This window comes from Anas acuta, chromosome 8, assembly GCF_963932015.1.
Source record: "Anas acuta chromosome 8, bAnaAcu1.1, whole genome shotgun sequence".
Lineage (NCBI taxonomy): Eukaryota > Metazoa > Chordata > Aves > Anseriformes > Anatidae > Anas > Anas acuta.
This window is the reverse complement of record NC_088986.1, coordinates 3,728,366-3,750,344: the sequence shown is the minus strand read 5'-3', so window position 1 is coordinate 3,750,344 and position 21,979 is coordinate 3,728,366. Positions and strand designations below refer to the sequence as shown.

Genomic DNA, 21,979 nt, shown 5'->3' with positions numbered 1-21,979 from the left:
AGAACTATAATTTATCTAACTGTGACCACTGACTACAGGTCTATGAAATATATCTAAATGGATTGCACGGAGCCAGAAAACTCAGCCCAAGTATATACAGCACACACATAACAAAGCTCTGCAAATCTGAAAATGCATAGTATCAGCAAGTGCTCTGGTTTTCTGGACTGATTTGGGAGGTAGGTAGGCTTAGCTGAAGGCTGTGGTTTCTAAATTGGACATGGTTACCTAAAACTATTGGAAATTTGAATTGCATGTCAGATGTCTGGAATAAATGGACTCAAGAGACATAAGAAAAAACATGTGGCCCAGTATTTTTCTTTTTTCTATTTTTTTTTTTTTTAATGTCTTTTGGAAGCTGTTTAGATCTCATCTGGGGCTTGTATAGTTTCTTTGTTTAGCAATTCTGAATTGAAATTCTTTATAAAGCTTTGTTAATTAAAAGGTAAAAACTTGATTGTTACACAGAGCCCTTCATCCCCAATGATGCCTGTACACTTTCCAAAAGCATATTATACTTTCCAAAAAAATAAACTGTCCTTTGAAAACTAGGCAGGAGGGCCATGTTATTTACCTCAAATCCACCAAATTTAAATTCCAAACCGAACCGTGATGGCCTGACCCTGTTCTAACTCTGCCAATAGCTGTTGTATCAGAGCACAGCGACTGCGGAGCTCCCCCCTAGGCCCTGGTAGCAAGGCTGACCCAGGCTGCACATCTTTAGCAAGAACATCCAGTGCAATTATGAAGATTACAAGCAATAGATTTCCTGCAAATTGCAGCCATCTCTGGGGTGAAATAGATCACCTGCTCCATGGCACACAGCCGTACCTTCCCACTGTGCAGAAAGACCGAAACGGATACCTGAAGGCCCCCTTCTGCAGGCAGAGTGGCTAAATCTGCATTAAGTTGGGAACTGGGAGGAGATGTTTCCCCAGGTGGGGAATTCTTCAGATTTGCCACATCTTGGAGGTAGAACAGCTTCTCGTGCTCACCTTGGCATCGCTCACCTCCCGTTCCCACAGCCCAGTAGCATTGCCACAACCTTCACATTTTTGTTTGCGTGTTTGAGTTCAACCCAACCACTCTTGCCCCACACTCTTCTCCTTGCAGATCTTCCCACTCCTGCTGTTCATTAGTAAGTGCCTAACGCAGTGCAGATTTGTTTGATTCTTTTCTACTTTTTTTTTCCTTTTTTATTTTTTTAATTTTTATTTTATTATTATTTTTTATTTTCTGGTGTCTTCTGAGTGCTCTGATACCTGCCAGGGTGCTGCCTCCTAATCTCAAGGGACAGGATATAACACATGGAGGGTCATGAGCAGGGCTGGAAAAATAACAACCCCTCCCCAGACAAAACTCTTTTGACCTAATATTGTTCTACACAATGCCAGAGAATGAGACCTGATCTATAGCTCTTCTTCCGACAAGAATGCATGCTGAGGCCTAGATTGCTGAAAATTGCATAATAACAGCAAAAATGACTTTTTGCTCAACAAGACCTATTCCTCGTAGAGCTTTTGCACACTATGGAAAAGGCAGAGAGTCTATGTGGGCTGACCAGGCAAACCCTGCAGCTCCTGTCAGCAAAAACATGTGGTAGTTGGTGCAGCTGAAGTTACATTCTCTGAAAGCTTTAAACTGTACCAGCTAAAGCAGAGTTAATGACAGCATATAAATGTCATTGGAAAAAATTACTGCCCTTATATTCGCTTCTTTTGCGGGTTTTAAGGAATCTCCTTCCAGCCTTGGCTTTCGGATATATATATAGGTTTGTGCAGATTTGGCAGGGTTAAACTGCCAGGGGTAAGAAAGGACATAAACTTTTGGAAGGGCTCTGACACCCCCCTCTTTCCCACTCCCAGCACACAGGCATGCCAGAACATTATGGTTTCTTTTAGGCCCGCATAATTAAATGAGTGATGAGGAATTTCTCACCAGTATAAAACGGAATTATTTGTTGCTTAAAATAAAACTGTACTTTATTTATTTATTTACTTATTTATTTATTTTATTTTGTGGAGACGGGGTGTCCAGGTTGTCAGCTGGTGTCGATCACCCTGTTCTGGGACATCAGATCTTGCTCACTGGGGATAATGCCAGAAGCATCAGGACAGCATGGTCCTACCCCCCAGCAGGTCTGAGATTAGGAAGGGACCATTGTGGTGACCAGAGGAGAAGCAGTCTCTATAAACCCCTTTTTTTTTTTTTTCATGAGTTTTTCTGTTCAGGCAGGAATCCTCACCCAGGGCAGCTTGGGGAGGGCAGGGGGGTGACTGCAGAGAAGCCCATGCAATTTCTCTCCCGGTTTAACAGACAGCCTGGGGTCATACTCGCCAAATTTTGCGAGCAGCAGCTAGATTTATGAGCCCCAGGAGCTCACCGTGCTCCAGCTGATGAGCTGCACGACAGAAGAGCTGGGGTGAGCTGAAAAGCAGAGGGAAAGCAGAGGCACTGATGGGGGTCAGGAGTGATGGCCAGGCCCTGAGAGATACCGATGAAACCATAGAGCAAACTGGGGACAACCCAAAAAGGAACAGAAGGGAGATCTGGGGCTCTTTATATAGCCCCTCACTTTTCAGGGGGGAAAAATGCTGTTCCCAGCTTGCCTGGGCTGGTTGAGCTTGCAGCAACAACCCCTGTGCAAACCGGGTGCTTGCAGTGTTTGTGTAAGCAAAGCGGGGGGGGGGACAAGGGGGAAGGAGGAATAAATAAATAAATAAAAAAGGAAAAGAAAAGAAAGCAGCAGGAGAGAAAATCCTGGAGGACGAGAAAAAGAGTAAGTTGTCCACAGGGTGTCACTCTTGACCCACATTTGGGCCAGCACCCAGCCTTGTCTGTGGCAGCAGGAAATGGAAGATTTTCGTTCCCCAGCGAGCCTCCAAAAAGGCAGAAAGCTCCAAAAAAGCAGGGTGGCACCTCTGGGCGTGCAGCCTCTGCCCTTGCCTGCCCTTGCCTTGTCCCTTCCCAGGGACTGGATTAGTACAGGGGTCCTCCTGCAAAAAGGGAAAGAGAGTGGAAGAAAACCCTCTCCCCCCATTGCCAAACTTTTTGGGGCACCATTCTGCCCCAAACTTTTACCACACCACCTCAACCTTTCAGGATTATTTCAAGTTGCTCTGAAATCCCACTATAGTGTCGGCTGTCCCTTCTCTCCAGCAACTCCTGTTTCCCAGCACTGCCTCATGGAAGTTGGGATAGAACCACTTTACAGCGCGGCCTGAACCGGGCTAAATTAAGTGCTGATTATCTTGAGGTTTTGGTTACTCCTGCTTATCAGAGGTGGGTTCTTTAACTTAGTTGGATGGGTTCTTTAGGACAAGCCCTATGAATTACTGCCTTTCTGTACATCAAGCTGTCTGCTGCTGCAATCGGGAGGACAAAGCAGGGGTCAAACCAGCTGTGGTTGTAGCCTGAAAGCAGAGACCCCCCTGACCTTCTGCCTGATGTTGGGCTGAGCCTGGGCAGGGCAGGACTGGGTGCGTGCTGCCCATGAGAGCTGCAGGGAGATGCAGTCGGCCACCAGGCTCCGAGGGGCCGGCAGGTGACACGGATGCTGGGGTCAGCAGTGCAGCAGCCAAGGTACAGGCTGCAACTTTTACAAAGCATCAGCAGAGCGTGAATTATGGTGTGACCTCCTGGCAAGTTTCCTGGAGCAGAGGACACACCGGCAAGAATGCTATCTCCTCTTCCAGGGCTGGCTGGGACAGGATTTGTGTGTAGTGTGTACAGCACATAATTCATCAGGCTAGCATTTGCATAGCATGAACTCAGCACTGCAGCACTCTCTGACATTCTGAAATATTCTGCTAAGGGCTCGCCGCTTACTTGGGGCACCGCATGGGATACAGCCCAAAAGGGATGCTGTCCCCTTGCGCGACTCCACCCTCTGCTTGGAGGAGGAGCTCCAAAAAGGTCTAAATCCATAAATCTTACCTGTCTGTAACTCACTCATTTCTGCAGTGACTTCACACTTTTGCCCCAGGGTAGTGCTTTTAGGTGTGCTCAGTATAATTTTCTTTTTTTTTTTTTTTTTTTTTTTCTTTCTTTCTTTTTTTTTTTTTTTTCAGGCCATCTTCCTTAATGTGGCTATCCCAAGCTTTTATGGAAACACCTGCAGTATGCAAACACAAACGTATAAATCTCAGTAATGTGAAAAAACTACTTCATGGAGTCGTACAAGAATGCAGCCATGTGACCGCAAAACTTCATTTACAAGTGCCTAAATATAGATCATAGCATGCAGCAAACCCAGACTTCAATTTTAAAAGTGAGGGCACAGGGGAGAGTGCAGAGTCAGCACTTCTTAAATAAGAAGTTCTTCTTGTACTAATTCATTTACAGCAGCATCTTCCTTTGACACAGCAAATTTGCATCGCTGAATCCCGATCGCAGAGACATAAAGATTTTTATGGCAGTCGGAAATAGCCTCCATGCAGGCACTGCTGCACCACCGCCGACCTCCGTGCCCAGACAAGGGCATGCTGCAGTTTGCACCAAGTGAGCTGCACAGGCTTTACTCCCCCGTGAGCTTTTATTTCCCTCCAGGGAGAGGTTGGGTTGTGCAAGATGCCCAGTCTGCTCTGAGGGACCTGCTGAAAGAAACCAAGTGGTTTCTCTGCAGTGGACAGTGCTGAATATTGAAAGGCACCAGAGAGATTTGGGGTAATTACCAATGAGCAAAAAAGCTTTTTAGCCTCTGTAATACTTCCCCAACCAATCTGACCCGCACAGGAGGGAAAACAAAATGATCACAAAAACAGCTCAGGGTGAACACAGGTTTGGAAACCAAACCTGTTCAATGGAGACCACCTCATCCCGTTTTGGTTCCCCGGTTCCAGTTTGCCCAAATTGCCTCCCAGCACCAGCAGCTGTGATGGCTGCTCACAGTCACAGGTTGTGCTCAGCACCACCAAGGGGAGTAGAGGGCACGCAGGCTGACCAGTGAATAGTGGATATATCCTCCATTTCACCTGCATTTAGGACGTGCAAGTGTCCCACGCACCATTCTAGGTTGTTCTATTGCCGTTCTCTTGGTTGCTGTTAGGTATTTTATTAAACTTTTTCAGATCATTCTTCTAGCCTTGCAGTTTCCATAGAAATGCGTTTTAAATTTAGGAAAAGTCAACTGACCCTTGAATAATCACTGAAAGCACAGCAGAGAGGCAGTGCGGAGTGTCCTACCCCACCTACCCTGATGGAGCAGCTCTGCGGGGACCAGCGAAATGGACCCAACAGAGAGACACTTTTCCACTCTGAATCCTCATCTGGGAAAGCACTGCTATTTAGGAATGGGATTTAGGTGTTACGGCATCAACAGAACCTAAGCAAATGCTTGAGTGAATCCCTAAATCTAAACCCACCTTAGAGACCTCTCTGCAAATACCTAAACACGTTCTGCTGGAATGATCAGAAGATCATGGGTTTTCTAACTGTTGCATAGGTTAGCTTGTTTGGTTTTCATATAATGGAGGAAAAGATCTGTGTTATTATCTATGAAGTCTCGAACTATTAAAGAACATTTTTCACTCTTTCATTCATATTCACTGATTTCCTATTTAATATATAGGATGAACACTAATTGGCACTTGTTTCCAGCCAAATGCTGAAACGCTTTCTTTGCAGAAGAAAAATCAAGTCACAACTGTTGTATGTTTAATGGGACTTACAGTGGGACACCATGAGGTTTTCAGACCAGGGCTTTCACCTGAGGCTTGCTGGACGTGGGCAAATGGAGTTCAGTACATTGGTGTGACCCTAAAGCAACCCAGAACACAGTGCTGCGTTTTGATTGCCCCCATCAGATTTTCCAGTAGCCAACTTGAAATTTTCCCTTGGAAAATTTAAGTTTGTACAGTAATTTCCTTTTCCTTCAATAAAAAAACACGATCTGCTCTCCTCAGCATGCACAACATAGAAGAATCTGCAGGTGACCAGAAAAAACCCACTGCACCCATTCTTCATTTAGCTATTAAAAAATACAGCTGTGCTAGCAGTGGTTTTTGGTGCTCATACCCCTCCTCCCCATACTTCCCCAGTGCTGCCTGCTGCACTACAAGCACTTTCTGCCATGGTGTTTGGCCCCGAGGGACGACCAGAAACATTTCAGCCACACAGACGTGGGGCAGGCAAGAAGCAAAGGGGCTGGCAGATGGGAGGAGACAAGAGATGCGTGCCAAGGACTGGCCAGAGCACCATGGGTGAAAGGCAGGGGACAAAGCAGTGCTGCCTCCCACCAAGGAGGAGCAGAGGTGGTCACCTCCTAAAACACCAGCGATGGGGGAAGCTGCAGCTACTTGGTGCTCCAGGCTTCCCCCAGCCCCCCAGCACACAGTGCTGACACATTAATTACATATATACATCCAACAATAACCTGGTAACTGTAAAAAAAAAAAAAAAGTAACTACATAATTATACTTTACTACTGCTTTCGTTGGACTCGCTCTGTAATTACCAAGGAGTTCCTAAGGAAAACCAAGCCATTGGTTTTGCCATGAGCAATTAATGCAGGTTACCAACATGATCAGTCCGCGGGGCCAATGCTAACATTGGCACCTGGCCGTGTTATTCATCCCTCGGTTGTGGCTCCCCAGTAATGAATGCTCTGCCTCCCATTACATGTCCACAAGCATGAGAAACAAATTGCATCAAAACCCAACTGTGCTACTGAAAGGCGAACCCAAGGAGCGGATGCCCATCGTGTGTTTTGATTTCTTTCTCCTGATTCCTGTTTCTGGCCAAGGGGCAGAGCTGGCTCCCTCTTGCCCCGCAGAGGGTTAGGGATTAGCACCCCTGGTGCCCCCAGGTCTTCCTCATTGCTGCTCCTCGCCAGCCACCACCCGAACACAGAGCTGCAACCATCCTGGATGCCACAAGAGCTCCATCCACTGATGCTAGTAGGGTGTTTGCTGATGCCTTTTAGGAGCAGAATTTCACCTGTGGCATGTTTACCCTTACACCATAGACCCCAGCCTTGGTAGCTCTCCATGGCATTTTTTCAATACCATATCATAAATCCACTGCCCAGCTGGCTACTGGCTGGTTTGGTGCCCCATCCAAATCCCCTTCATCTGACTCACTTTTGTGGTAGACAAATATAGGGACTTTTTTCATAGGGACAAACGAAAGGGGCTTTTCTTACTCTTGGGACTGTCTGCCTTGGTGATTTCTTCCATCTGCCTAACATTTCTGACCCATTCATCTCTGATCTACAAAAAACAAAACCCGTGTTTTTTTACAACACTAGAAATTGGTAGCTCATGGGTCATTTGCCCCTCATTTGGAGCATAGAAAACACAGGTAACAGCTCCTTAGTGTTCACATTTTTCCTGCTATTGCATGTAAAAATGCTGTCAGGCAATAAATAGTATGTAACTCTGTTATTTTCTCAAGCTAGAAGAAGGATGAAAAATAGTTACAATGGCTTTGTAAAATCTGAAACACATTGAAAACAGGGCTAGGAAATACAGCAGCAGGGTCAGCCCCTTCCGCTCTTTCCCAGCATGTTGGAAATAAGGATTCACATCTCCTCCCACCTGGGCAACGAGAAGCAGTCACAAGGCCTGGACAAAATGGCAGGTGAGCAGAGGAGCTGCAGGGCCAGTGCTGGGAACTGGTTTGGCACTGGTGAGAAACAGAAATCGGTCCCTGTCCAGTCAGCAATGAGTATTGGAAACGTTTATTTTTGGAGGTTTCTCTTCCACCATGCTCAAGAGCATAGGAATAGGCACAACATTTGCATTGCATCCCCTACCCTGGGTTATCAAAATGCAATTAAGGACATCAAAATTGCAGGTCGTTCTTAAAAGTACAGCCTCTGTGGTGCCAGGGTTGGGGCAGTTGGCCACAGTCCTTGCCTGCAAAGCAGTTGGGCTCCCCTGCCTCTGGCTTTCTACATCCTGGGAGGTGTTAATACCTGTTGGGGTAGGGACACTTACCCATGGCTGTGACTGCCTTTGGTGGTGAGAAGCACAACGGAGGGAGCTCTTCAGGGACCTGTAGCCTCAGGAAAGCCCAAAGAGAAGAGCCTTCCTGCAGCCCAGCTGGTGTGCAGCAGCACAGGACGTACACATCTCTCCTCAGAACTGCACTCAGTATTTGTCTTTTTAAAATGACAGCTGGAAGAGATGTATGGAGACAGAACACAGAATCCACCTGCGCTAAACTGTAGCCCTGCCAGTGAACCTTAGCCAGCTCTGGCTGAAACTTCTTGGCCCTTAAAAACAAAGCAAGACTCCATTAGTCTAAATCAGACACATCAGCCAGGCATTTAGGCTTCTTATCAAGAGGTGTTAATGGTAGCCTGCAGGTGTCCTCCACCCAAGTGTGTTTCAGGTCTTACCTTGATGCTTGTGCAAATGATTGCTCCACACTCTTGCCTGCCTGTCCCAACGTTTTCACAGGCACGATAAACAGTTTCATGCTATTCAGTTCTGGGACATTTTATTTCAAGTCTGGAAAAAAAAAAATCAGAAAACAAGGGATCTTCAGATATTAAAATAACATTATTTTTTCTTTTTGCTACAGCTGAGGGAGCTTCTGGCCATTGCTGCCATCTCCCATCCTCTGAGCCACCAAACAGGCACCTACCCCAAAGATGCCCCACAACCGCAAGAGTGCACCAAAGCCCTGCTCTTCTCTTTCACACTAGAATTATGGATTTAACTGTACCCCATAATTTACCATACTTGATTCTTCAACACCCAATCTTTTCCTTATTTTCAGCAGCCCCACGTTTTTCATTTTCTTACCCCATCACATATTCATTGGATGCTGTGCAAACAAGTGCAGATTTAAAGTGTCCCTGTAACGTTTTACTTATTCTGTGACTTAATAATAAAAAGAGCACTGAATAGAAAGGCTAGAGTTCAATTTCTGGGCTCCATTGCCATTTGCAAGCTGCACTCTCCCACAGCTCCTCACTTGAAATACAGCCACCCATTCAGCTTTATGCTAGCTTCGGAGCAATAAAACTGTACTTTGCCAGAGGAATTTTAAATCGTTCGACACCGATGCAGAGATCTTTAAAAAACAAATTTAGAAACATAAAAAGTGAGGATTGAAGTGAAACTTCTGGATTTTACTAAGTGGGTCTGCAAATTCTCCATCTTTATACAGGAAATTTTCATTTACTTTCAGCAGTGAAAAGGGACGTAATTTTTGATGTAGGTTTTTATTTAATTTTCCTAAAGGCCCCCAAAATATAAAACTTGGTGAATAAAATTTTAAAATAAAAGAATTCACTTGAGGTGGAAACCTCCACCATACTGATGCAGTTGATGCTTCAGACTATCCGAGTTGGGGTGGGATGAACGAGAGGCTCTGTGCTGCCACCAGCAGCACTCACCACAGCTGATGGGCACCAGGATGTGACCCTCTGCTCCTCACCCAAGGGAACAGCACCAGGTCCAGGTGTCTCGCTGCACGGAGGAGGTTGATTATTCATCACGGTGCAACACATGGGGCAGGGAGTGGGTGTCTCCTGTGTCCCGTTGCATGTGGCTTGTCACTTCTCCGCCAAGAGCCTATTTTTCTCCGTGCTCGCTTTGTCTGCCTTATCGCCTTGGATTGAGGCTCCCTGGAGAAGAGCCCACTCCTGCGCTGCACAAAGCACCTCGGAGGCCCGGCTGCACCTGGGTTTCCAGGAGCAAAATTAAGCAATTACAAATTGTTACTCTCATTTTTGGCAATTTCATGCAGAAGTTCTGTTTTTCTTCAAAGCTAAAGGTCAACGATTAATTCAAAACTTACATTTCCCCAAAATTATGGACGGGGGAAATAATGCAGAGGCAGTAAGCCCAATCCTGCTCTCAGTTACACCTTTGTAAACCTGAAGTAACTCACTTGGTTTGCAGAGAGGCTCTGCTTTCTCATTTCTTCTGGCTTTTTCCAGGGCTGATGCAGGGGGCATGGCTGTAGGACTGTTTTTTGATGGACCTCAACAGGCAGCATGGTTTAGGCAGCCCATGAGTCACTGTAGCCAACCTGTGCAGTAGAAACATAATCTTGGACAAGCAATTATCTCTGCAACCCACCTGGGTTGCTGATATGTGCTTGCATGGCTGGTGGATAAAGTCTTTGTCTGCTCTCTACACCCATCTATACATTGCCCTCCTACTTGGACAGGTTGAATCGGACACTGGCACTGGAAGCATTTTACTTGGGATTCAAAGTTACCTGAAGTCCTTTCAATGCAGTGATTTGTGACATATCAGATGATATATCATATATTTCTGGCATATCAGATTTAAATCTCCCTAGATGAAGGGATGGTGGGCACAGCTACCTGCGAGATACAGCGTGTGTTTTAGCAGAATGCAGATTTACGATCCATTATGGCCATCACTGTGTTTTTATTATTAATGTGTCTTGAAAAATAAGATGTTTAGCTAAGCTTACTAATTCCTTGAAACTCAAATCATTTAAGCTGTCTAACCTTGTTCAGGATAATTATTTCTATCCATTATCCATCATGCTAAAAAATGACAGCTCTGGGACAAGGAGGCTTTTCAAGCAAATGTTTTAAGACAGTGTTTTAGGTTGCAGGCACTGGCAAATGTTAATTAAATTAGATAAACAATGACTCAGAGTAGCTGTGCTATACTGGAAAGAAAGATGGGAGGTAATGGGGGAAGGAATTTGGCAGCTCAAAGGTCGAAGCAGCTTTTTTGGAACCAAGAATCTGTCCCTTGAGCAAGAATCTTGCCTGAATTCAGCAGGTTCAAAAGCACCGTTGCCCTTTTGCTTTTACACCTTCAGACAGCGTTTACGTGGCTTTGCCGAGAGAATTTCTACCAGGGCACATGGTGTACACCACCTGTCTGAGGTGTCCTCCGAGACCACCACCAGCCTGTACCACAAAGTCACACCTCATGGGAGCAGCAGCATCCTCTGGTGGCACTCGTTTGCTTGGCTAGGGCCAGTCCTGTGGTCGCTGATCCAGGCTGAGCGTTGCATTGTCCCATTTGGTGCCAGGGAAGTTGTCCGCTGCCCTGAATTGAGCAATTACAAGAAAAAGGCTCCAAAAGTGGAAACATGTCTCCCCGTAACTCCTGTGACACAGCTAGGTATAATCCTGAATACAATGCAATGGTTCTTATCATCTTGAAAAACTGCTCCAGCAGTGTGCAAAAACGTTTTGAAAATCAAAGCACTAAAATGTAGATTTTTGGAGAGGATTTGTTTTGCTGCTGCACCCACAGGGTGCACCTGTATTGGGTTGGTATGAAGGGAAAAAGTCATGCAGCACTCATAAGACACAATTTAAACTACTAAATGAGCATGTGGGCCACTGATAGAAGTTTATAAGCTTTAATCTTTTACATCTCTTGGCTCACAACAGAGGCTCTATGTTTGTTCCAGAGGTGAGGAACCCTCACTCCTGGCTTTTGTCCTCAGGTGCAGCAGAAGTTGCTCTGCTGTCAGGACAGCCAGCTACAGCCCTTCCAAAGGAAACCCAGAAGCTGCTCAGCTCTTCCAGTCCCTGCACATCTCAGGTCACGTTCCTTCAAGCATGCAGCTGACTCGTGCTTCTTTCTGAAAACAACAGCATCGCAATCCCCCACAGCACCAAGTCCCTGGTGGAGGACCCACGCTGCCCTCACCCTCAGCATCACCACGATTCAGCCAAGTGTTGGGTTGTATTCTACGGAGATACCGATCTGTCCAAACTTTCTTCACCTGCTCTGATCATTTCAGCTCCTCTGGGATGCACACCTTCATGCCACTGTCCAACTAATTAGTTGCTTCACTGGCTGCATTCTGCAATTCTTCAGTGACGGGTCCCCATCTGACATCTTATGACAACTGATTAGTAAAGTAGGCCATGAGTTTAAGAAATGTGTAATTTGGGCACCGCTTACTATTAACTGTTTGCTTGCTTCAAAGTAAATACCAAAGGATGAGAAAAAAGTTTTTTGACCTGGCAATTTCATAAAGCAACATGCAGTAAACCTTAAGATCCCTTAATAAAAAGCCCTGAAGAGGAACATATGTACTCACTGCAATGCTATGTATTGCAGAAGTCCAGATATCAAGGCAGCATCCAAAATTGCTAGTCTATCCCGTAGTCTTGGGCCAGAACCATAAGCAAACTAAATAAATAATTAAAAGTAAGTCAAAACAAACTGTCTTCACCCTAGCCTCCCCCTTCCAATATAGCAGAAAAGAAACAATAATTAAAACGTGAAGCTTTAAGCAGTCCTCTCCAGGTTAAGAGGGTATCAGCACGCCGCAGCACCACAGCGGTTAAATGTCGTTGAAGATTTGACTGCATTCGGTCTGGGATTTGCTCTCGCTTGAGAGCTGGTCAAACCAATCTTTCCAAAACACTGACTTCTGAACTTTTGCCAGAGGTGCCTCTCTCCGGTGACCACGCGGGCTGATGTACCAGGCGACATGTTAAACCTGTCAGCTCAGAATAAGCAGAAAAGTGCTCACCCGCCACGGGGAGGGCACTTAAAGGCGCAGCATTTCCTTCCCTGGGCGAGCTTCTGGCCTTGTGCATACACCAGGAGGCCCAGAGAGCGTGGAAAGAGCTGGGGGACCCCATTGCCAGCAGGCTGGGACACATCTCCTGGGGTGGAGAGCTTAAAAATCTGTCCTTTCTAAGAGATAGAGCTCTGCTTTTGCAGTGTGATACGCAATCCAGCTTTGGGGAAGTCTGAATTAGTGGGAAAAAAAAGGGGGAGAAGAGTAAAAACTAAGTGGCTACCAAAAGGAAATGAGAGAAAAACCTTATGGATTTTGTGTTCATAGGCAGGCCACCCATGGATTAGGATCTTGGGTTGTTTCTCATCCAAGCCAGTAAGGATCATGCCTGGCCTTCCTGCTAACATTGAAGATACTGTACATTGGTAATACCGGCTGTGAGCACATTACAGCAGCAGTCACTCCAGAGTTTTATAGAAGCCACCATGAGCTGCCAGCAGACCTGATTTTACCACCACGGTTTGGAGGAAGAGTCACAAACAACTGGTGCTCCCCTTGAACTGGACAGTCAAGGTGTAACACAAGAAAGGAGGGTTTCTTTGTTCCTCCAAGCAGACAGCCAGCTCTGAAGAAGCCCCCTCTATCTACGTTAGATACCTGAGGTCTTCTGTCAATGGAGAGGATCTGTTCTCATCCTTCCTTCTCTCTACATTTATACACCACCACTTAGACTGGGCACGGCCAGTTCTACCTGCAAGAGGCAATGTGAGTTCAGAGCAAAGTCTGAGCCTGTATCTTCACCCTGGGGTATCAGCCAAGGCACATCTCCAGCTCTTTCAGTATTTATGTGCAACTGAGGGTAAGTGGTCACTGTGCTGGCAAGGCACAGAAAACATACATCTCTATTTTTCAGCATACACAATCATGCCAACACCAGGATGAGGTCCCAATGCTAAGTCAAGATAAGCTGAGACACACAACAGGTAGGAGAAGTTGAATCCAAGTGAGACAGATGTCAGAATGCAGAGGAGAGAATTTGGATGACTTTGTGGTTAAAGCGCACTTTCATGATTAAGCCCATACTTAAAAATTAGGTGAAGAATCCACAAGTACATTCAGCTCTCATATAGCAGCAATTATCACTTCCAACCATCTCCAGTTGGCTGGGAGACTGCATCCCAACCTGGCAGATACTGACCTGGCCTTAGTTTTTCACACCTTGGTCACTTGGCTGTATTACAGCAAACCGATATACCTGGGCATGAAGCCTGCAACACTTAGGAAACTCCAAATAGTACAAAATGTTACTGAAAACCTCTTCAGTGACATGCACTGACACGAATACATCATATCTATCTTCAGCTGTCTACAATAGCTTCACATTTTTAATTTGGAGACTTGTTCAAGTTTTTGAGTCTTTTCTTTCTGATGCTCCTTGGTCTAAAGCTACAATATCTAGAATCTCCATGAAACTATTTTATAATTACTATGATTAAGAACTGCAGTAGAAGTCTCTACAATGGGAGAAAAGCTTGTCTAGGTGGGAGAAGGAACTTTTGCATGGGCATGGCATAAACTTGCTTAATTATAGATGATTGTGTTTGCTGTAAACAGGAGTCATCCCCCTCTCTCAGTCAAGACGGCTTGTAATTACTTGATGAGTATGCAGTATAGAAATAAATAAATCAGAAAAGCTTTGGAAGAAACTACTGAGCACACCTCCAGTTAGAATTCAGCTGTAAACACCCCTCTCATTGGAATTTGTGGCTCATGCAGACCCTACCCTTACTCAAAACAGATGCAAGTAAACAAATAAAATGCTGTGAGCTCAACAAGACAGTCAGCCAGGTGCATCCAAAGGCTATTCCCAAACGATGTGTTTTCTGTGTCTCCCATTTATAGCCAGAGTTAACAGCAAGTCAATGTTTTATTTTATTTCAGATGAATAACAACTAGACCACTACATTTGTTCAACCCCACCAGGAGAGGCTACCTCTCACCAAACTCAGATCCCTCTCCTCCTGGAGCTGAGGATTTTGAACAAAGATCAAACAATCCCATATGCAATGTCAGAAAACTACAGATACTAGTGACTTGTAGGTAAATCATAAAAAAAAAAAAAAATCTTTGTGTTTACGCTTGAATTGCTGATATGTCTGAATAATGCCAGTAAAAAGGAGAAGCTTTCATCTTAAGTTTCCAATACCTGGCTGACAAAAAGAGCATGTGAATACTTCTAATATGTTTGGCAGTCTCATAAAGAGGACTCCCTTAGAGATACCATAAAGTGCAATTTTTCAAAGAAGTTTGTTTTTGTGAGCTATAAATGTGTGTTTGGTCAGAGTTTTGGCAAACAACTCAAGCTAGTTTTTGTCCTATGTAAGCCTTTTACGTCATGCCCTAGAAACAACAACAGCTGTTAATTATTTATCAGCTGATGAACATTGGCCTGTTAATTGCAAAACATTATAAAATAGATTAAGCAGCAAAGCTTGATATGTATGCAAGCTGTGGGTTTTTTTTGCTCTGTTTTGTATGTGACTTGATTAAATAAACAATTTTAGGTCTCTGTTTAGTTTACAAAGACTACCTTCACCAGTGATTTGATCTCAGAAATTGCAATGGGCCTGCAACCTTTTAAAAAGTTTGCTAAAAATAGGAAGATTTTTCAGACTTTGAGCTTTTTGAGCCCTTATCACCAACTCTCACCTGCCATGAAGATGAACTCTCTAAAATCACCTCAATGTCATATTTTAAAGCCAAAACACCTAGAGCTCTCTTAGACGGGGAAGTGCTATTAAGCAAGGAGAAGGCCACAAGATTCAAGAGGCAGTTCTCTCTCTGTCTTTCTGTTATTCTCAGTGTTTATGCAAAACGTTATATTATTATCATTCAATACTATTTGGTGTTGCATCAGAAGAGCACTGGAGACAGCAACTCACCTGCATTGTAGGTCCTGCTGGCTCCTCTCCTGGTCTGTGGAGAAGAAAACCATGATTCACTGCACTGATGAAATAAAATTTTCAATTTTCCTAGCATTTCCATTGTGCCAGTAGAGTATTTTCACACTATTAAGTTGGCCCCAGCGTACAACAATATACACGTGCAGATGGTTATACTGGGGTGAGGTGTTTTGATGGGCTGTGCTTGACTACCTGGTAGAGGATCTCTAAGCTGATTATCCACACTGTGCTGCACCATACAAATATTTTTCTATGGATGAACACGGATGGTCTGTGGTAAGTGTTGGAATAGCCTGGCCTGGTTGCCCATGTTTATCTGCTCTCTCATTTTACCCATTATTTTGGCCCAGTCCTCTTGCTGGCCAACCAGCGCCATCAATTTGGGAGAGTCTTGCTCTTACACTCTGATCTGTGATGCACAATCTCCTTCACTTTTTAAGAAGGAAGGTGATTTTTCACACCAAACTCAGACATCCCAAGGGGGCTGTGCTCATTGATCAAAGCAATCAGGTAGATCTTACTCTGTTGCACACTAGAGTAGGTTGATTGAATTAAATGGAGCTTCACCGATTCACACCTGCTAAGAAGAGCACTAGAGAAAGGGATCTGAGTGGATCTGAGAGCTGCCCAGCTGTGAAACCCTTTAAAGTTTGGTTCACAGGCCTAACCAGTCCCAACGGTGGGGAGATACTTCCTTCGAGACTTCATCTTACCTGCCGAGCTTGTTGCGCCTGTTGCCCATTGTGCATATTCCAGTGCTCAGACACCTGGAAACGGCACAAGACCGAGGGCTCCAAGGAGCTTCCTGACACTGCTACCTGCAGCACTCGCTGGAGCAGCTCTTCTCACTTCCATTGCATTTTGTTACTGCAACATTTGGGCTAGCAACCTCCAAAGAAAAACTTCCAGGCTTTTCAGAGAGTCATGCCAAGTCATACCCATCCCCAAAGGAAATGAGAAAAACCCAAAACAGATGCACACAAGCTTGGTATTAGGGAAGAGGGAAGGGTGGGAACAGCATGCTTGTCGCTTGTTACTCTAAATAGTATCGGGAAGTCCTACAGTCCCTGAATTAAAAAGGAAATAAACTTTCAGTGCAGGTTGTGGGACCAATGCTTTATAGACTAACGCAATATGCACATTTAACAATCTGAAAATGAGACAGCTCTTCATTGTGCAGCCAGCCACACAGAAAATAAACAAAACCCTTGGAGCCGTCCTACTGGAAGCTTTGGGCTCCGAGTCAGACCAACACGTGGGTGCACGATGAAGGTGTGAGAGCGGGGAGGCTGAAGGTCCTGCAACCAGGACCCAGGAGCTGGATGAGAGTGGCTGAGCCCAGCGCTCTCACCACGATGGCCAGCCGTGCCGTCGCGGCAAGGGGAGACTGCTGGAAGGGGGCCATGACTCACAAAATCATTTAAACGGTTAAATGGGCTACACATGTGGCACAGTGCTCCTAGAGTGACGAATTTAGAGTGCTGTATTCTGTTTAAATAATACATGTTGTATTTTTACTTTTTTTTTTTTTTTTTTTTAAACTGGGCTTGTACAGCCTGTAAAGTGTCTTCAAGTATACGAAATCCCCAATTGCTCTAAATACACAATCACCCTGACCACTGGGCTTTGGCCATCTAAACCAGAGCAGAACTGGGGCAAAAATAAAGTATATTTATAAAAATATCCCCCATGTAAGATACTCCTAACCTGTTTCCTATCAGCTTCTGATCTCAGAAATGCTCAAACTCTGATTTTCATAGGTACTGCTTAGATCTCTGAATGCTCCTCATGTTCTTAATCACGTCTGCTCCAGAGATGAGGCTATGAATAATTAACTATGCCTCCAACATTACAGTCATAGATTATGGTGGTGGTGACTTGTGGACTGCCATGCGCAGCATAAACCATTTAGGAAACTCTGTTATCCACTTTCCCTTTATATTTGTCTTGCAATCACTTACCGCTTAAAAGGGTAAATCTTTCATAGCTTTAATTAAAGCATTTAAAATAATTTACACTGAAATTGTATGTGCTTGGGTCTGTCAAAATTGATGCTTTAATAACATGTCATCCCTTTTTTCGATTGCCCTGAAATCTGTTAAAATTACCACTAATCTAATTGGGAACAAAGTTGTCAAATGCATGCAGCTCTGACAGTTTGTCTTTCTGCAAACTGCCGACAGATTGCAAGTTACGCATGTGTTGAGCAGATGGGTAAGTTAAAAGGAACACAAAAAAAAGCAATTTATTAAATCACCTGGAACCAGCAGCTCCATTCCAAAAATAGTGAGAATGAAATATAGCAAGAGCTAGGAGAGTTGGCACTGGAATATGCCAGAAGGTACCAGTTACAAAACAAGATAAACATTTTGAGAAGCCTCAGCTGTGTTGCAGAATAATGAGGCGTTATTTAACCCGATATAGATTACCAGCAGAAATTAATTTAGGGTGCAGGGTTTTGTGAGAGTGTGTGAGTGTGTTTTTTTTAAGGATTTTTTTTTTTAATCTCTGTGTCTTAACTCCTTCGTGCCTGACAGACAAGTCATCGGTCTCTACCTCAGCCCCAGCCCTTGCCTGCGGACCTGAGGGACCTGCCTTAAATCCCCATGGTGGAGGCAGGCAGTGGGTCCCCCTCTTTCTGCTTCCTCATACACTGTCCCTTACGCATACATCTCCTGCTTACAGACAGAGGCCAAGGTTGCAGGTTCCTCAGAGACAACCTGGCCACCGATGTGCTTGCACTAGGCAGTCCCATACCTGCCCATAAATACACTTTTTGGAAAGAAAAGCAAAGAGAACAGAGCCAGATATGGCACCATGCTGGGACAAAGGCCACTGCCAGAGGCTCTGCTGGGCTTTGGCCCACCAGCCCCAGCTCTGCCCTTTGCAACCCTTCCCTCAGACCTTCACCTTGTTTCCAGTCTGCCCCATTGCTGCCCTTCTCCTCCTTGCCCATCCTCCTCCCTCCTCTATGCCCCCCACCAGCAGCAGGAAAGGAAGAGGAGCTCTGGGGCCATCGCATGGGACTGGTTCTCCCCACACAGGGCCATCTGTCCCAGGAGCATGGGCTTGTCCACATTTACAAAGCATTTAGGAAGAAACAGGCTTCATTCCTGGATGGTCTGTGAACACTGCTGTGTTCAGTTTTTATTACCAAAGAGATAGACCAGGACTTAAGAGCAGTGCAGAAGTGCTAGATAAGCAGCGTGGTTCACCTTCTGAGGCCACCACAGAGGTCACCAGGGTGAAGAAGATGCTCATGGATGTCCCCTGCTTCAGTGCTGGCTCAGAGAAGGAGGGGAAGGCTTGGGATGTCACTGGGTCATGTGCATTTTCAGAGGATGCCCTGAAGTGCCTGCTCTCAGCAACACGTAGGTGGTGTAGGCAGGGAGCAACCATGCCGTACCTTGTGCCCCTCTGATTCTGTGCACAGTTTTGGAAAAAAACATAAATAATTAAAAAATCCAAACCACCAAATCTTGCCCAAAGCAGCCAGATGGACAAAAGAGAGGGAAGACAAACAGCTTCCCCTCACCTCCAGCCCATGGGATACTCACAGGTCCCACAAAAGAGGAGATGAGCTTCCATGACCATAAAGACCATGAGGAAAGAGACCTTCTCAGCAACTTTATGAACTAACTTTATAAGCCGCAGAGCCAGTTAAAATGGCTACAGCATCCTTTCAGCAAATGTAGATAGACTAATTTAAACCAGCTGCCAAGTTTTGGCCCATAATGCAACGTAAGAGGTAACCTTCCCAGCAAGCAGCGAATTGGTTACATTTCATACATGTGTTCAGGGAGGAGAAAAGATCATAAAAAGAATTGCAAATAGGAAGTTACTAGCAGAACTGCTTTTTTCTTTTATTCTTTTTTTTTGTTGTTGTTTTTTATTTTTTTTAACTAAGCAATAAGTATTTTGATCCTTTCCCATAGAAAACTTGAGGACAAAGCTTGCCCAATACTCTACAATTTAGAGTTCCTCACCTGCAGGCGTAAAGATGGATGAGCAACTCTCCTGCAAAAGCAATGGCATTCCTTCTGTAAAAATTACATCTATAAGTTTCAGTGAACAAGAAAGATGAAACTCAAGGCCCAGGTGACATTGCCATACTCACCGTGCCATCAGACGAAGTGTGACCCTTAATGCCTGTTTAGAAGAATATAGTGTAAACTAACTAGGAATCACAGTGGACCTGACTCTGCAGTCCTTTCCAAGTCTTTTAAATTGGGACTAATCCACTGAAACCCGGTGAAAAACAACAGCAACAACAAAAAAATCAGAGCAAGATGAAAACGTTTCAGATATTTTGAGTGAGGTTGGGTCAGCCCTGGCATTCCTCTGCTCTTGCGCAGAGCAGGGCTGGAGGCAGAAGGTGCTGTTAAACAACATTTATGCCTCCGTGTCTAAAAGCCAGAGCTCTTCTGATCCGTGCTTGGCTGCAGCAGCAGCCCTATGGCCCCCGAGCAGCTGGACCAGCACAACGAAGGCAGGGAAGCCACATCTCTTCTCTGCTTATCCTGGGGTCCTTCTCTCTCCTGTGCCCCCCTGCTTGAACAGCATGGGGGGGGGAGGGACAACACGCACAGATGCTGGCCCATTCTTCTCATTTTTCCTTTCACTGCAATTTAAATGGACATTTCCCTTCCCCCCCATATCCAAGTGGGTCATCATTTAGAGTCTGTGATTTATTTAATGGTGGTTTTAACCCCACTTAGAAATAGTCTGCTTTCATGATTTATTGATTCCTTCTTCCCCTTGTTAATTTGACTCATTTCTTAGGAAATTATTCATAGTTAATCATGGTAAGAATAAAATTAGTTATAGTGCCCACTTTGCTGCAAAGGGAGCGTAAATAACTTTTAAAGCAAATCAGAAAGAAAAACATGTTAAAGCACAAAAAATAAAAAAAATAAAGGGGAAAAGTAAAAGAAGAAGCCGGAAGAATATATATAAAATGATGATATTCCAAAGGGGGCAGTAAATTAAGCCTCTCCACTGTTGCTGGATAGAGTAATGCACGAATTTACATTCCACGGGAGCACGGCTTTTACAGCAGGCTCTCGGCAATTGAATTTGCCATATCTTCTGGGAAACGCACCATTTGGAAGATAAAATCTCCCACCACTCCACCACCACTGCCACCATTCAGAAGATTAAAAAACCCCGCCAACTCTGTTGTGTGCCTTTTGTGCCCACTAGAGGAATGTAAAACCATTATATTTAAGTATCATAATGGCCAACATATGCTTTTTCTTAGAAATGACACCACCATCTGGATTAAGTTCTCCTGATCATTTCAGACAATGTTACGATTATTATTTTTTTTCCCCTTCAGGAGTAAGAACTGCCCAGAAAGCAACCACAGTTGCAGATGGGGATTTTTTGCTTTTTCCTTTTCCACTGCTGGCAACCTTGAGAAGCACGGCGAACTCTTTATATGAACCCAAACTGTTTGATTTCACTTGCTAATCGATCACGAAAGCCTACCTGGATACACCCCTGTACTAAGCCTGCAAGACTCCCATCGCCTTTGGCCGTACAACTTCACTATTACAGTTAATAAAGTATGTAATTACTGTAATGGTAAAATTACATCGTGTTCCTGTTTGCAGCAGTCTCTTTTGCACAACCATATTGGTCGTTAAATACCGCACAGGAGATGCAAGCTTAACCCTTAGCTGGCCGAGGGCTTTCAAGCACGCTGGTGTGCAAAGGGGAGGTCTTCTCACCTGAACGCCTCCTTACTGGCCTCGTGGCTATTGTCATGGACGGAGGGGACCTTCTGGGCCACCCCATCCAACTGGCTGTATCTGGAAATGGGCACGCCGGGATAATTGATGTGCTCAATCTGACCATGCACAGGTGGCACGGAGACGGCGTACAGCAGCTTCTCGGGTTTGCTAGTGCCATCTGTTGCCACAGGAACATCTGTCGTCAAGGTCACCCTGTCACCCTCTGTTAAAGTTACAGGTTTGGCGAGTAGAACAATGTCACCTAAAAAAAAAATAAAAATGAAATGAAATGAGTAAAAAGGGAGAGAAATTAAAAAGGGGAATATTCCTTTTATGTTCCAGACATCAGCCCTTCGGTTCAGGGGAGGGAGAAGAGGAGGGAGCAAGAGCATGGCAGGGAGAAATAAAGAAAGAAGTTTATCAGAATGGCTCAGAAATATATTTTTGCTTTAGGTTTTAGAGACAACCAGGACATTTACAAAATAAAAAACTACTGAGCTATTATATTTGTTTTCAAATAACCGCCATTGTGCTTTCACTTTAAGGCTGATGCTAGGCAGAATCACAACATTTTTATCTAATACATTTTTTATCTAATAACATTTTTATCTAATAGGTGTGTTTGTGGAGGAGTACTTATATTTATCTGGCTGCATGATTTCTCCAAAATATTGAAGCCAGCTTTGATCTTCTGTTCGGGAGATAGAATGACCCAGTTGTTTAGAAAGAACAATTATGTTAATAGATCCAAATGAGCCAATGGACAGAATGCGTTAATGAACTAAGTATTAAGAGCAAACACTGTGTTTTAAGCCGATAGTGATGCTGTAACCTCAGCAACAGAGGTTTTGG

At 44.6% G+C, this 21,979-nt stretch overlaps 1 long non-coding RNA gene across 1 annotated transcript; it reads right to left on the bottom strand.

Annotated features, from left to right (window-relative positions):
- Positions 1-1,452: 1,452 nt before the first annotated feature.
- Positions 1,453-19,099, bottom strand: LOC137860610 (uncharacterized). Its single transcript, XR_011099087.1, has 8 exons — positions 18,950-19,099; positions 15,372-15,405; positions 9,844-9,984; positions 9,347-9,632; positions 8,342-8,453; positions 7,938-8,215; positions 3,937-4,114; positions 1,453-2,996 (listed from the first exon to the last, which is right to left on the bottom strand). It is a non-coding gene; the product is annotated as an uncharacterized lncRNA (long non-coding RNA).
- Between the last annotated feature and the right edge of the window lie 2,880 nt (positions 19,100-21,979).